The sequence below is a fragment of the Trichechus manatus genome, unplaced genomic scaffold (assembly GCF_000243295.1).
Source record: "Trichechus manatus latirostris isolate Lorelei unplaced genomic scaffold, TriManLat1.0 scaffold00119, whole genome shotgun sequence".
In the NCBI taxonomy this organism is placed as follows: domain Eukaryota; kingdom Metazoa; phylum Chordata; class Mammalia; order Sirenia; family Trichechidae; genus Trichechus; species Trichechus manatus.
The window spans coordinates 5,093,984-5,107,640 of NW_004444055.1; the positions used below are offsets into that span (position 1 = coordinate 5,093,984).

A 13,657-nucleotide genomic window follows, 5' to 3' on the forward strand; every position below is an offset into this window, starting at 1 on the left:
TCCTGTGCCATCCTCACAATCTTTGGTATGATTGAACCCACTGTTGCAGCCACCGTGTTAATCCATCCCATGGAGGGTTTTTTGGAGGAAGGACTAGATCTAAAGAACTGAAGTTCACTCTGAAAAATTGTTTCATTTTGAAAGTGCAGGTGATAGCTCTACAATAATAATGATATAATCAGGGACATATTTGAAAAAATGTAATATCTAGGCCCTAGAAGACAGACTTTATGACAATCTCTTTACCTTCCTAAATTACATTATAAAAACAGAAAAGCAAATTTTAGAAGATTGATAATTACCTGAACAAAACCACACAGCCAGGAAAATGTAAAATACACTTGGAAAAGGATAAATAGGCAGTAAGGAGGAATGTCTTAGCATTCAGGAATGTTAGAAACAAGGCTGAAAAGTAGGCAAATTAGACCAGATGTGAGGAGTCACCAATATCAGATGTGGTGAGTCTCTCTATGAGCTAAGAGCTCAAGCTTAGAGGTAATGAGAAAGCGAGGAAAATTCTGTGCAGGAGAAGTGATATCGGGAAAGCGGTCCTTTAAGAAGATGTTCCTGCTGGCACGTTTGAGACAGATCAGAGGTAAGAGAAACCAGAAACAAGGAAATGAAGTATTAAGTGATTATAATTGCCTAGGAGTAAGTGGGGTCAAGGCCTGAATGAGGATGTTGGCAATGTAAGTGGGGAAAAAAAAGGAACGATATGGAAGACATTGTAGAGAAAGAATTTCTAAAACTGGTTGACTGATTTGATAAGAGAAGAGTTGGAGAGAAGGAGAAATCAAAAATGCAAGACTTCACGCTGGGATAATAGTTGCACAATTTTCTTACCAGTATCTTCAATCCCTTCCTTTTCAAGAGCTTTCTCCTTTCTGCTTTTAAACTTGCCCATGCTTGAATTAGCAGAAATATTTGGAAAAGGTAAAAAACATTTATCCTCAAAACGTTTTTGAGGTAAACCATTTTTGAAATAAAAATCTGTTTGTCAGCCAAAACTCAATTTGTATTCAAACTGTGGTTTAAACACTCTGTCCAAATATGACAGATGTTCGAATCAATTGGTTCCCAAGCCTTATTTTTTTTCTCAGATTCAAAAAACAAAATCTTCTTAAATTATCTTCTGTCACATACATTTACCAAATCCTTGCAATGCATACAGACCTCTAGAAGGCTAACTGAAAAACAAACCCTTGGCCTACGGGAGCTAAAAAGAAACGTAACGTGGACACAGTTTTTTAAATGCTTTAAAAAAATACAAAAGAGTGTACACACACACACAAAAGAATTTACTCTTGTCTGCCTGCTTCAAATTTTTTGTAACTTTTGGCCTAGTGTTTCAAATAAATTTTAGAATAATTTCTATAAAAAGATTTTATAGGAATCTTTATCAAATCCTATAAATTACATGGGAAAGCTTGACACTTATGTAATATTATATTCTAATTAAATTATTTTAAATGTCTCTTCATTTGTTCACATCATCTCTAATATGCTAGAGTCTGTTAAAAGTAATTCTGTATAAGTAAAATGAGTCTGAGGCTGTTTCTATATATTATCATGAACAATAAATACTTATTGACTATCTCCTACATAGAGATAATGGCTAAATACCCAGAATGCAAAAGAAGTTGAGACATGAAACTGAACCCAGTAGGAAAGAAGTAAGTACAAACAAATATGCAGGTCAATGAGAGAGAAAAGACAGCATCATAAATATGACTTTCCTATTCACCAGCAAGTGTTTGTGAATAAATTACTTTATGTCCCTGATTTTATTAACAGCACAGAGAATTCCTTCATGTGCCAAATGTTTGTGAGACCATTTAATTAAATTTTCATTTACTATATGTCTATATCCCCACTCGCATAAGTCCTCAAGGATTTATTCATGACTCTATTCATAGCAACAAGAACATTGCTTAGCACATATTGAGTGCTCAATAAATTTTTATTAAATGAATGAGTGAGTGCAATGCATCCAGAGGCATAAGATATGGCTTTGCCACAGAGAATTTAAAATCTATGCCGAGAGAAGGATGAAGGATGTCGTTTGTTTAGCATTTACCACATGTCAGTTTTCATATATTGTCATTTACTGTTTGCAAGGACCTCATGAGATAGCTAGTATTCTAATAATTTGTGAGCAGTATTATCTGCTTTTGTGTGTGTGTTTGGTAAGTATATGTGAAAAAAAATTGCCATTTCAACATTCTTCACATGTATAATTCAGTGACATTATGCTCACCATGTTCAACCATAAACTTATCCATTTCTAAATTTTCCCATCCCCCTTAACAGAAGCTCAGTGTCTCCTAAGCATTGAGTCCTCCTTTCTCCCTCTCTTCTACCCACCGCTGGTAACCAACCACTAATAAACTTTGGTCTTTATACATTTGCCTATTCTAGATATTAGATATGAGTGGGATCATATACCTGTCCTTTTGTGACTGATTTACTTCATTCAGCATAATGTTTTCAAGGTTCTTCCATGTTGTAGCATGTGTCATTTCTCTTTACAGCTGATTAATATTACATTGTATGTGTGTTCCATAGTTTGTTTATCCATTCATCTATTGATAGACATTTAGGCTGTTTCCACCTTTTGGTTATCGTGCATAGTGCTGCAGTGAACACTGGAGTACAAGTATCTGTGTTCCTGCTTTCAATTCTTTTGGGTATATTCCTAGGAGTGGAATTTCTGGATCATATGGTAATTCTATTTAACTTTTTGAGGAACCTCCAAACTCTTTTCCACAGTGGCTGTACCACTGTACAATCCTACCAACAATGGATAAGGGACTATCTGCTTTTTAAGATGAGGAAACTGAGGCCTATGGAGGATATGGAACTTTCCCAGAATCATAGTTTTTAAGTGGCAAAGCCAGTGTTTGAATTCAGAGTTTATACCTTTTAGTTTGCCACACTGCCTCTCTATGTGTGAAACGCAAATGATAAAACACAACATATAACTAAATTAAAAATGTCTGGGGGTGACTATAAATAATCTGGAAATTGGATAGTCAGAATACGCTCGTGGGGGACAGGGGATTGAGTTCCTTAAATCTAGAAGCAGAGGAGTGGAGAGAAGGTAATTTCAGGAAAAGCAATTTCAGAACTCTTATCAGGACTTTTAAAAGTCAATGAATGTTTAAAATATGATATGAGTTGTTTGGCACTATAAATACGTATTTAGCATTGACATAACATTGGCATGTGAACAATAAGGTTGATACGGTCTTGATTTTTTCCTCGTAAGACTGTAGTGAAAAATAATTGAGTGGGAAATTTTCAAAATATTCACACAAAACATTACTAATCTAAATGATAATACTCAATATCTGAGTATGTATTATGCCTAATGATAACTGCACAGAAAAGTATGAAGAGTCCATAACATGTTCTGATTTCTGTGAAGAGCTAACATGGTAATTTCACCCCTTAATGAGAAGGGGGACGTTAATTTTTCAGTGCAAAATTGGCAATGACCTCTGTAATGCTTTGAAATGACTGGACTTTCTAGGTTCAGATAAACTGAAGACAAGATATCTTATTGGTTAAGCATTGCTTTTTCCAAAGCAATGCTTACTGGCATTACAAGGATTTGAGAAACCCATTCTGACTGTTAATGAAAACTTAATGGAGCTGACATAAGTAAGATGATCTTAAGCCTGCCTCACTCTCTAAATTACTTTTTTGTTGTTGCCTTCTGGAAAGTCACTGGGTCATTGAACACTGATGTCATGCCAGGGTGTGGATTACTGAAGAAAAACTGGTGAACAATACTGAGAAGGTGAAGGAGGTCCAGAATATGGCCAGGCAGATCTTAAAACTCGTTGCCATTGAGTCTATTCCAACTCATGGCGACCCTACATGTTACAGAGTAGAACTGCTCCATAGAGTTTTCTTGGCTGTGATCTTTATAGAAACAGACTGTCAGGCCTTTCTTCCATGGAGCCACTGGGTGGATTCAGTTCATAGTCAAGTATAAACCATTTGTACCACCCAGGGACAGTCATATAAAAGATGAAGAAGTAAGAACCAGGACATCAGAAATCAGTAACTTAGGAAATCAGTAAGTTAGAAGGAATCAAGGCAGATCTGATTTTGCTTTCCAACTCTATCATTTAATTTAATAGCTTTGTTAACTAGGCAAATTTACTTAACTTCTCTGAGCTTCAGTTCCTTCATCATACAGATAGGTTCTAAAAACAGTATTTGAAGCAAATGGTTATTGTGAGGATTAAATGATAAAATTCATGCAAAACACTTAGCAATGTGCTTGACACACATAATTGCTCACAAAATGATAGCTTTCTGTCATCAATATCATCATCATCATTATTGACAACAATAGGAATAAGAGAAATATATAGAAATTAAGTTACGAGAAAGAAAAAGGAGAAATAACAATGCCTAGGGCCTCAAGACAGGCAAGACTCAGAATTCTTGTATGGCAGGCCCTAGACACCCATAACATTGGAAAGAAGTTTAGTGATCATCTACTCTAATGCCTTTGTTTTACAAATGTGAAATCCCAAACTAAGAATACACCTACTTTTGAAAATAGTTCGGCAGGATTTTTTTTTTTTGTGTGTGTGTGTGTTTATACATAAAAACATAGACTTCCTATATGACCCAGCAACTTCATTTTTAAGTATTTGCCTAAGAGAAATGAAAATGTATGTCCACACAAAGACTTGCACACAATTGTTCGTAGCAGCTGTAATCATAACAGCCCAAAACTGTTGAACAAAAACCAAATGTCCATTAACAAGAGAATGGATAAACAAATTTTATACAATGCAACACATTCACTAATACAAAGGAATGAACTACTGGTACACACAACAAAATAGACGAATCTCAAAAGCCTTACGCTAGCGGAATGCCAGCACATAAGAGTATGCACTGTCTGATTCCATTTATATAAAATTCTAGAAAAGGCTAACTAACCTACAGAAATCAAAAGTATATTAGTAGTTGCCTAGGATTCAGGGAGGATGGAATTAACTGTGAAGGGGCACAAGGGAACTTTTGGGGGTGATGGAAATGTTTTATTTTTTGATTGTGCTAGTGGTTACACAAATGTATAAATTTGCCAAAATTCACTGAAACTGTACACTTAAAATCGGTGCATTTTATCATAAATAAATTATACCTCAATAAAGTTAATTAAAATAAAGAGAGAGAGACACGGCTTGATGGCTTATCCCTTTTAGGGACACAGCTAGGACTCAAAGCCAGATCTTCTACCCTGTTAGTTAGTACTCGTAAGGTTGAGCTTTGCTCAGTTCATGAGTCCAACATTCTGATGTCCTTGCTCTTACTCTGAGAGATAGCTTGGTGAAATAGCATAACTCTTGGCTTTGGTGTCACAAAGGTCTGATTTTGTTTCATGACTTCCCCTCTTATTAGCTGTGTGGTCTTGGACAGATTGTTAGACCTCTCTGAGCTACCTTTTACTCGTCTCTCAAACGGGGATAATAAGACTATGATAAGATAGCTATAAAGATAGAACAATATGATGTAAAAAGCAACCAAAAAAAGGTCAGCACTCAGTAAATTGGCTTATTGTTGGCTCAAAAAATAGTATGGTTGCTAGTAATTCAATTCTTCTAAAGAATATGCCAGACCTGCAGCTATGCCAAAGAACTCTTATCTTGGAAGGTTGTGAGAAAATGCCTCTAGACTGTATTCATTCATTCATTCATTCAACAAATATTATTGAGTGCCCCTGATGTGCTAGGCACTGTTCTTAGAATTCAACAGAGAACAAAATAGTTAAAGGCTCTGTCCTCAGGCTGTTACATGCTAGTAGGGAGAGACAGCCAATCCATAAAACAATACATGTATAATATGTCAGGTGGCAACCATGCCTAGAAGAAAAAAAAAAAAAAAAAAACAGCAAGGAGGAAAGAGAATGATTAGGGATGCTAGGAAAATGCTATATTACATGGTGCTTAGGAGCAGCTATTCTACTAAGGTAACATTTGGACAGATATCTGAAGAAAGGTAGAGAAGCAGTTATACAGAAATAGCTGTAGAGAAAGTATACCAGATAGAGAGAAGTGTAGGGAAAAGGTCTGATGTAGAAACCTACTTGGCATGTTTGGGATCAGCGAGGCCTACGGAGCTATACACGTTGTTTTCCTGATTTCGGGCAGCACCAGTAATTTGCGTATTACCTTATGTCCTACACAGTTTACCAACTGTTTCCGAACATGGAACTCTGTTGTTAGGTGTTGTCGAGTCAGTTCTGACATAGTAACCCTATGTACAACAGAATGAAACACTGCCTGGTCCTGCACCATCCTCACAATGGTTGCTATGTTTCAGTCCATTGTTGCAGCCACTGTGTCAATCCACTTCATGGAAGATCTTCCTCTTTTTCACTGACCCTCTACTTTACTGAGCATGATGTCCTTCTCCAAGAACTGGTCCGTCCTGATAACATGTCCATCATATGTGAGACAAAGTCTTGCCATCGTTGCTTCCAGGGAGCACTCTGGCTGTACTTCTTCCAACAAAGACTTGTTCATTCTTCTGGCAGTCCATGGTATATTCAATATTCTTTGTCAACACCCTAATTCAAATGCATCAATTCTTCTTCAGTCTTCCTTATTCATTGTTCAACTTCCGCACTCACATGAGGAGATTGAAAATACCAGAGAGGACTAAGATGCCTCTCTGTTATCTGTAGCTGAGTTTTCCAAATAGACGCAAATCTTCATATCAAATTCCTATAGCTATTCTTACGCTTAGCCAATGATCTTGGTGCTATGGGGAGGTAGTTATTTGTCTAAGCATACTCTTTCAACAGTAAACTTTCATTATAATGAACATAGGCATATACTGGTCCAAATCCACTGCCTCTTTTCCTAAGAGAGATATAGTGAGGAGGAGCAACTGAATGCTAAGCTGCCATTTTTCATCAATACGGGAAATTTTGTTTTCCATTTCCGTCTTGTACTTGAGAGCAGGGGCGAAGGTCCACCACTTATCCTCATTCTGATTTTCTCCCGTGCCTTAAAGATGAAAACAGAATATCTGAAAGTATGCTGCAAAACAGTGCTAACATTATATCTTAGGCATTATTGCTAATCCAGGTCCTCAGAGTGAAGTGCAGTGAAATGGGAGCCCCAGCACCAGCACTAAGAGAACAGAAAGTAGGTGTCAATACTGAGGTCACCTCTGGAACTTGGCCTCCTTCAACAAGTGACACTAACCCCCGAACACAGTCCTGATGGCAACTAGTGATTTCTCTCACACAGGCTATTCCTAACCATCCAAGGGTATTCTCTAGCAGAAATCTACACAGAAGGACAAAGACTAGAAGTGTTTCCTTTTCTTCTGGCTCCAGCAGAATCCACTTGAACACTATATTACTCTGGCTACACCCTGAGATACGGTAGAATGCAACCTCAAGAAGCCTGAGGGGTCATTCCTGAGGAACACTAGTGTAAAGCCAGCCATGTAACTAATACCCAACGTGGTTAGGAGGTGAATGCAGGGTGTATGGACAGAATGCAAAAATAAAAACAGATGTTGGAGTCATGATAAATCTATGAGTAGAGTCAAGATCAAGCAGCAAAAAATGAAGACATGATGGGTATTCAAGAGGGCAGTCCTCCTTAGTTCTCAGGAAAGAATATTTTGATGGAGATCTTTTTAAAAGGCTAAGAAAGATCCTTCTTGATTTTATTGCTATGCTCCTCAAAGTAGCTCTTTATAGTGTACCTCATTCATTTTGGGTAATCTGCACCTAGACTCTGCTTTCATTTGTAGAGACAGGGAAAGTTAGTTGTGTTAGTAAATATCCTAAGAAAAAAGTATTGCGAAGAAATGCAGTGAGCTACCCTGTATTTTACTGTGGGAAGACCTTGAGTGTTTAGTCATTCAACCCACTAGTGTGGACTACACATTAAATAAACCAGTTGTGGTTTATTTGGTTATTGCTGAACCACAAAAGCACTGAGTTGAAATCAAAATTTAATTTTAGACAGACATGGGGATGTGACACTGCTTAGTTTCCTGAAGTTCATAGAATGTCGCCTGTATCTGTCTGACACACGGGCCAACCAGTGACCACTATTCCTCTCACTTCTGTAGAAACTGCTGTGGAATCTACATTGATTAGTATATGAAGTTATCAAAAAGAAAGAAAGAAAATTTAGAGGAAGTACAAATGTTATAAAGTATTACCTAACTTCAATGATATTGCTTCTATGAGAAATACAAAATAGAGCAAATTCTGCATTTTAAAACTGACTCAGAATTGGAAATGTATGCTCATAACAATATTGATGTATAGCAATCGATACTGACTGTGCATTTTACATTTTTATAAGTCCTCCATTTGCCAATTTACCAAAAATAGGCCATACTGGTCAGTACTTTACAGTTTCAAAGTGTTGTCGGAGACGTTCACTCATTTAATCCTAAGAAAAAAACCTTGAAAGGCAAACATTACCACCCAGCCACTGCCCTGAGGAAACAAAGACTCTGTCTGACATAGGAAACTAGTTTCCCAAATTTCTACAGGCAGGAAATGACAGCACAGAGATTCACACCAAAGCCCTCTGATTCCAAAATCCTTTTCATCTTCTCCTTTCTACCTTTTCAGTAAAACCTCAAAATAGAATTTGATTCAAGTAAAACTGATATGTGAAGAGTCTCCCTATATGCAAGGCATATTTCACGGTCATACATACTAAATACAATTGTTTTATTTATGTATATAAGAGCAAGAGAGACAGGAGACAGGCAGATAGACAAGGGGCCCATAGGAGAGAAGTTACTCATTTAGCCCCTCAGACCTTTCTCTGAACTTTTCCTTTTTAACCATTTTTCGTATTGCCCCTGACTCATGGTAACCACATACACGATGGAACAAAATGCTGTCAGTCCTGCGCCATCCCCATGATTGGTTATGATTGGACCATTGTGATTCATAGGGTTTTCACTGACTGATTTTCAGAAGTAGCTTATCAGGCCTTTCTTTCTATTCTGTCTTAGTCTGGAAGCTCCGCTGAAATCTGTTCAACGTCATAGCAACATGCGAGTCTTCACTGACAGATGAGTAATGGCTGTGCATGAGGTGCATTGGCCAGGAGTAGAACCCAGTTCTCCTGCACGGAAGGTGAGAATTCTACCACTAAACCACCGACACCTCTTTGCTCTTAGAGCTCTCCATTTCCCTCACCAAACTCCAAAGCTAGTTAGGCTTTGCTGAAATCCATAGTCAGAGCTCTCGATACAAAAAGAGTTTTTGCTTATAACCGTGCTAATACATTAGTTTCTGGGGTAAACTAAATAGTGGATTGTAAGACTAGTTTACTCAAGCAATGATACCTATGCAGTCCTAGCTAACTATGCAGAGTTACTATTTTTATTAATTTTGAATATATTGTTTTAAGGTACATTTATATGCATGGGCAAGGTGTCATAGGATCCTGTTGTTACATATGTAGTAACTAAATAAAAGAGAATGCCATATAGTACAAAGATGGCAAGGAGGTTTCAATTACAAGCTCACTCTAACCAACTGGTAGTTGCCACTTGGAATGCTATGTTGCAAGGTATACATCAGAGGCCAAGACCAGGCCCAAAGGAGTGGAGTACAGAGATTGATTAACATTGCCTACCATGGCTTCAGGAGTCAGGAGTGACACTTACTTGCCATCCTAAAGTTATTATATCTTGCTAGACTGAGGAATAAAATATTAAACTGTCTTTCATTAAAAAGCAAATTTATAATTTACATGTCAGTCTATAAAGAGAATCACATTTTTATTTCTAACTCCCTGAGTGGGACTTTTGAATGGACTCCGAATGATGGTTTTAATCAATGGCACGTTGGGTAACTTGAGATTCTGAGACTGAGCCCAGTCAGGCATCTGGCTGGGTATGTTTCAGGATATGAAGCAGTAAAGCAAAGAGGATGAGAAGGAGTAAAAAAAAGGGAAAAAGATGCTTCAAGACAGACCAAGGTATCTAGAAGTGTACTAAATATTGCCAACATCTGACATGGTCGCTTACTGCCACATCAAAGTTCAACACGTCCAAGTTCAACACGTCACTCCCCCGCTCCCAGCTCTGCCGCTACCATCTGTCCCTGGGGTCTCTTTCCAATTCAGTTGTGACCCTGTTTGAATGTACAGGGCAGGGCCCAGCATGAAGTCCATACATAAATACTGAAATGCAAAACAGTTTAATTAAATGAAAATTGAATATACCTCTCTTATGTTTTCCTAATGTCATTTCATTGTTGCTGTTGCTACTGTTAACTGCCATCAAATTGGCCCCCAACTCATGGCGACCCCCATGCACAACAGAACAAAACACTATCCAGTCCTGCACCATCCCCATGATGGTTTGCAGATGGAACTGTGGTGACCCATAGGGTTTTCATTGGTCTGAAAGCTGTTGAAACCTGTTCGGCATCATAGCAACATACAAGCCACCACTGAAGATGAATGGTGGCTGTGCTTGCCATGCATTGGCTGGAAATTGAACCTGGGTCTCCCTCATGGAAGGTGGGAATTCTACCACTGAACCACCAATGCCTCATAATACCATTTCATTAGGTCTGTCAATGTTGGTTTACCTTTCTGAAGCGGCCTACACTTGCACAGCTAACCTTTCGACTTCGTGTTGGTTCTGACAGAGAGTCTGTAGTATTCTAACATCTAGAAGAAAAACAATATAAACGAAAAGCTGAATGAATTTCCAAGCCCTCTCCTCCCTTTTGATTACCAAGAAACTATAAGAGCATATGTTTCCTCCTTATTTGACATACATTAATAAAGTGATTTCTTTTTAGGAGTTGATGGGAGGTGATGAAATCATGGAGTTGTACCTGAATTAAGTCTCAAATGTGCTACCTTGGCAAGTAAAGTACAATTTCAGAACTTCATTCTCTTTTGATCATTTTGGCTTTCAGGATATTTGGTGCTGTAGGTAGTTACAGGAATATTCAGTGGGCAGATGTAATTGTTTCTATTTGTAAAGTTTCTGGAGGAAAGGAAAGCCGACCAAGGCTCCCCACTGAGGATTGTGGATTGAAACATATTTAGCCAATGAATATGCAAGCCAAAGAAAACACTGTGGAGAGAGGACAGCATGTATTTCTTGGACAGGAAGTCATTGGGCCATGAAATGCAAGGAGTTAAGAGGAAAATTTCCTCACTGCAGTCTCCTTCAATTAAACCCCCAGGCAAATGCTCTTATTAATCATTTATTACTTCAGGCATGACTTTCTAGCCCATTGTTTGGTTTTTATAATCATATTCCTATTTTCATCACACAAGCACCTTTTGGGTACTGTAATTTGAAAGTGTGTTGGAAAGACAGATAAATAAAACCAAGCCCTGCCTTCAAAAAGAGATCACATTTCTGTGGTTACAGAAATAATGCCATTTAGTTAACTCTCTGCCCACAGTCCCCCTCCTCAGAGTGGCCTTCCATTACTCTGTTATCTAAAGCAGCAATTCCCTGACATTTTTTATTCCCTTCATCTGCATTAGTTTTCTTTATTGCTCCTATACCTTCCTGGAACTACGTTACATATTTATGTATTTGTTTATTGTAAGTCTCTCCCAGTAGAATATAAACTCCATGAAGGCAGAGATTTTATCTGTTTTGTTCACTCCTGAACCCTCAGAGCTGAGAGTGGTTCCTTGTATGTACAAAGCTCTCAATGAATATTTGCTAGGTGGATGGAAGAATAGATGTGTGAGCGGCAGGCAGTATTACATACTGGTTAGTGCTTGGCTTTTGAAGTCAGATGTCTGGGTTTGAATTGTGTCTACAACAGATTACCTTGGGTGAATTGTTAACTTACCTAAAGCCTTGGTTTTCTCATCTGTTATATGGAGCTAAAAATAGTACTTGGCTTATAAATCAGTTGTGTCTGATACATAACTAGCATTATATAAATATCCGCTATTGTTATTACATAGAGGTGTGTACACAACACAAAGGAAACACAAAGGGGGGGGGGATGCTCCAGCTGTGTCTTAAAGAGAGAGAAGGGTACACCTGCAGAGGAGACAGAAATGATGTAAACAGGTACAGAGACATGAAACAACTTGATGCTTTTCAAGGATGGTTGAATGCAGAACAGGGGGCAGAAATACAGAGTGCCAAATCATCCAAACTGTCCAAGAGCAATATAAAAATCATGAGAGTATCCGAATGACTCATAACATACTTTCATCAATTACATAAAGAGAATTCTATTGCCTATCTTCAATAAGACTCAGTGATATTTAACACATTAGGAAGGTCTAGCAGTCTTTTCTGTAGCTGAACATCACACCTGTTTTTAAGACTTAAAGCAATGAAGTGATGCGGCGTGGTAAAAGAGAAATAATTTAGGCCCGTCCTGCTGGCCACAAGGCTCTTTAAACTTGCTTGACACGCTCATCCCATGCATCACACATCTGAGAGATGTGAGTTAAAAAGAATCTTGGCAGTTGAGAGAGTTGTCTGGAACTCCCTCTTGCCCACTTTTGACCTACTTGCCCTCGGGCCTGTCTTCAGCCAGTTCTGAGTTCTACCTCTGTAACTCAATTTCAATCCTGGCCTCTTGCTTCTCTAACCTTGAAGTCCCTATAAGCCACCACTGGGGTTTGGGCCTCTTCTCTTTTAAGGGGACCTTGACTTAGTCCTTTGGCTTACAGCATCCTTTACTACCTGGGCTGGGCAGAAGCCTCTTACTGGATACTCAGGGCTTAGCCCCCAGGCCCTATCTCCCTCTGTGCAGTCAACACTCAAACTCTAGCCCCAACCATAGTTCTTCAACAGCCCTGGAATGAAGAATGTAGAGTCAGGAGTCATGTGATTCAATTCCAGTTATGCCTCTTATAATTGTACTCCAATATTTACGTGGGTTTTCCTTGGTTAAGAACTACCAAACAGGCAACTCAAAGAGAACAAGACTGTAATCTCCCCCTCCCCGCTCCTTGGCAGACGCTGAGGCCCGAAGAAGGAACCCTATTTGCCTGTGCTTTAAAGAAGGCCAACTGGGCAGGCAGAATGCAGTACCCAGAGGAACTGCAGTAGCGAGCAGGTGAAGAATTACATAACAGTTGCTATCAGGGGATTTGAACACAGAGTCAGAGGATCCTGGCAGGTTGGGATAATCTAGGGTAAAGGGGAAATATAGGAAAGGGTCTTTCTCAGATAATGAGGCAGGTTGTAGAAAGAGAGAAACAGATCAGTATGTAGCAGAGCTCCATCTTCCTGGTAACAAGGAAAGGTCTAGTGTTTTCCCTGTGGGTTTAGAAGGAACATTATAAGGCCTCAGTTTCAGGAACCGTGTTACTGAAGGAAGAACTCAGGAACAGGGGACAATGTTGAAGCCTGTTTGCAGGATTGGAACATATAGGTGCTATACTTTATTCCCCAGGTCATCCGCTCCACCTCTTGGCTATGGTTTCTAACCCCTCTGTCTCAATTTCCTCATCTATAAAATGGACTCAAAATATTTTAGCCTACTGAGTTATGTGAGATTTAAACAATTTTCAGGTAAAAGGCTTATAACAGTACTGCATATATACTAAACATTTAATAAATGTTCATTCAGTATTAGTTTATAAGCGAAAGTAATACTTAATTAGCCATTATTTTTTGCCTGTCACTT

The 13,657-nt window shown here is 38.5% G+C and overlaps 1 pseudogene; it reads left to right on the plus strand.

Moving 5' to 3' along the window:
- Positions 1-498: 498 nt before the first annotated feature.
- Positions 499-13,657, plus strand: part of LOC101352049 (high mobility group protein B1-like) — a 113,411-nt pseudogene continuing 100,252 nt past the window's right edge.